The sequence below is a fragment of the Myotis brandtii genome, unplaced genomic scaffold (genome assembly GCF_000412655.1).
Source record: "Myotis brandtii unplaced genomic scaffold, ASM41265v1 scaffold49, whole genome shotgun sequence".
Lineage (NCBI taxonomy): Eukaryota > Metazoa > Chordata > Mammalia > Chiroptera > Vespertilionidae > Myotis > Myotis brandtii.
In genome coordinates this window covers 2,199,407-2,203,078 of record NW_005368707.1, presented here as the reverse complement: position 1 = coordinate 2,203,078, position 3,672 = coordinate 2,199,407, and positions in this window count along the sequence as shown.

Here is a 3,672-nt window from a genome sequence, read left to right as displayed (position 1 = left end):
ATAGCCTTACTGGGTACAGTATTCTTGGATTCAGACCCTTCCTTTGCATGACTTTGTATATTTCATTCCATTCCCTTCTGGCCTGATGTGTTTCTGTTGAGAAATCAGTTGTCAGTCTGATGGGAGATCCTTTTTGGGTAACTTTCTGTCTCTCTCTGGCCACCTTTAAACTCTTACTTTGTCATTGGTGTTTGCCAATTTAATTATAATGTGTCTTGGTGTCAGTCTATTGGGGTTCATTTTGTTTGGGACTCTGTGAGCTTCTTGGACTTGTGTGAGTCTTTTCTTCTCTATATCTGGAAAGTTTTCTGTCATTATTTCTTCAAACAGGTTTTCTATTCCTTCCCCAGTTTCCTCTCTTTCTGGCACAACTATTAGGTGGATATCATTTCATTTCATGTTGTCCCAATGTTTCCTTAGGCTCCTCCTGTTTTTTAAGTTTTTTCTCTAGATGGTGCTCTGCTTGGGTATTTTTTCCTACCTTGTCTTCTAGCACACTGATGCGGTCCTCTGCTTCTTCTAATCTATTGTTGATGCTTTCTATTGAGTTCTTTATAGCAGCGATGTCATTTGTCATTTCTTCTCGGTTCTTTATTTCCTTTTGGTTCTTACACATATTGTTGAATTTGTCTTCCAACCTTTTCAGAGTCCTTATGACCATTGCTCTGAATTCTTTCTGTGACATATTTCTTGCCTCCATTTCGTTTACTTCCTTTACTGGTGATGCCTCCTTTTCATTCATATACGGGCTGTTTCTTTTTCTCTCCATGATCACTTCTCTCAGGGTGTTTGGTTATGTAGCTCTCTCTCTCCTGCATTGACTTAAAGGCACAAAATACAACACAACAAGACACAACGTACAAGGCACTGAACACAGATGTATTCATAATACTAATAACTCCAAATAAAGATGACCACCAAAGAAAAGAGAATTGGGGGATAAAATAAAAACAAAGTGCAAAATTGATATTGAGAGATGGAAAAAATGTAAGAGAGAAATGAAAGTGAATAAAAGAGAAGGGGGGAAAATATATGTATATGGGGAGAAGACTCCAATAAAACAACAAGCAATCCCAAAAAATGCAAACCACAAACACCCAAACAAACACCCAGATGAATCTGAGGGGGCAGAGCTTATTTCCAGAAGGTAAGGTCAAGGAATGGAATGAACGGAAAAATAGCCACAATTAGTTATAGAGGAGGTAGAAAGAGAATGAGTTTATAAGATGAAAGTAAAAAAAAAACCTATTGGAGCAGGAGAGTAGAGAGTAGATAGGCCTGAGTTGGTAATTGGAATTGGTTAAGCTAGTGTAGAAGAAGATAACATGCAAGGAGAGGAAAAACAGAAGCAGAGAGAGAGAGAGAGAGAGAGAGAGAGAGAGAAACAAACAAAAAACAAACTCATCAACAAGCAACAACAACAGGACAGAGAGAAAGAAAAGGGCAAAACAAAACAAAAAGAAACATAAAACAAAGAAAAAAGGGAATAGAGAGAAAAGAAATTGGATAGTGAAGAAAGAGAAGAGAGAAGTGAGTATGGACTTGGATCAGGGGAGCAGAAATTAGATATATAAGGAGGATCAATTTTTAACAGGGGGTAAAAAGAAAGGATAGGGGAAAACTAAAGCAGGACCAGAGTAAGAGAAACAGAACAACAAAGTGGGAAAAGTGAGGAAGAGAGTGTTGGCATTCAGGTAAAATTGAAATAGAGTAAAATAATGCTAAAGGAAAAATGAAAGTAGAATGTAGGACACTAATCCCAAAATAAAATAAGGAAAAAATAAATTAAAACTTTAAAAAAGAAGGTAAAATAATAGTAGTAGTAATAATAAAGTAATAATAATAATTAAAAATAAAAATATAATAATAAAAAAGGTAAAATCAAGTGAGAAAAAAAGGGGAAAATTTTAGTTTCTTAAGTAAAAAATAAAAAATAAAAATGCGCAGTAGTGAATGTCATTCACTTCCTCTACTGTTCTGTTTGGCACATCTATTTCCTGTCAGGTAGTCTGGATAGTATTGAAGTTCCCTGCGATCCACCGCTCCTCTGTATCATAAGCCACAACCCTGTTTTCAAGCAGGTGGAATTTCTTTGTTTCTCAGCCTGCCTTTAGTTGTATTTACACAAGAGTCAATTTGTGATTCAACCCCTGGGTGGCAGTGTTTCTGTATTGACATCCAGGGCTAAAAGTCCTCTCTACCCAGTGTTTAGATTTTGTTTTCCCTCCTGTACTTAATACTGGTTAGGGGAATGGACTGCCCCAGAGCTGGTTTTCTGTTCTTCTCTCCCCACTCTGATCCCCAGGTTCCACAAAAACCACTTTCCCCTGCAGTATCTGTGAGTATTTTTAATTGTAAAATCCTATGTACTGGGCTTAGTAATCAAAAGCAAGGATTTAAAAAGAAAAAAAAAAAAGCCAGAGGAGGTGCGCAGACTCGCGTCTTTTTCCCCTGGCTTTGCACAGCGGGTATACTGGTAGAACTTCAGGCTGCCTGTCAGTGCCCAGCCCAGCTGTGGGTTGATTTCTAGAGTTCCCTTCTGCCAGCAACTCTGTGGACCCCCTTCCACATTCGCAGGCTACACTGACCCCAACAGCGCAGATTTTGTGGGGCACAGTCTTCCTCTGAAACTCTAGAACCCGACGCATTTCTCCCTCCAGCCTGGATCCCAAACCTCACCTTTCCAGTGGTTCTCAACCTTCCTAATGCCGCGACCCTTTACAGTTCCTCATCATGTTGTGGTGACCCCCAACCATAAAATTATTTTCGTTGCTACTTTATAACTGTAATTTTGCTACTGTTATGAATCATAATGTAAATATCTGATATGCAGGATGTATTTTCATTGTTCACGACCCACAGGTTGAGAACCGCTGCATGGTAGGCAATATCTGACCTTTCCATCCAAGAATTGGCTCACCAGCTGTGTTTAATTCTCCAATTCCAGTTGGGTGTTGCTCAAATTAGCTGTTCCTTCTGTCTGCTCTGTGAGAAGGTGCAGGGCTCGTCCACATCAGCATATTCACACCGTTTTTTCTCCACCTGGACATCCGAGGTCAGGGTGGCTGGAGACCCAGTGTTTGTGGGTTTGCAGTTGAGGCAGCTGGTCCCTGGGTGTTGTTGTAGTGTCCCGGGAGGTAGCCGAGGTCTTCCCGGTTGAAGGTAAGGCTGGGCTTCCAATAACAGCCACTCTCCCCTTCAAGATGGCCCGGTCTCTGCAGCAGAGCCAGCCGCTCCGGGAGAGATTTCAGCAGCAGTAGAGGCTGCCCGGTCAGGGGAGCCCGGTCTGGCAGTCCCCAACAGTCCCTTGGAATATAGCTGTTCCTCGCTCACAAATAGACACTCCACACACGTCCAAAACTCTTCTTTCATTCTCTCACTCACACACTATCTTGCAGCCTGCTGTCCCGTCAACAGCCATCTTGGATCTATGGACTTTTTTCACAACAAAACATTTTATTTTTTAACTAGAGGCCCAGTGCATGAAATCGTCCATGGGTGGGGTTCCTCCCGGGCAATCGCCCAGTCCCAATTGGGGCCAGATTGGGGGAGCGACTGCGGGAGGTTGGTCAGCCACAGGAGGTTAGTTGTGGGAGCACACTGTCCACCAGGGGGAAGCTCCTGTGTTTAGCATCTGCCCCCTGGTGGTCAGTATGCATCATAGCTACTGGC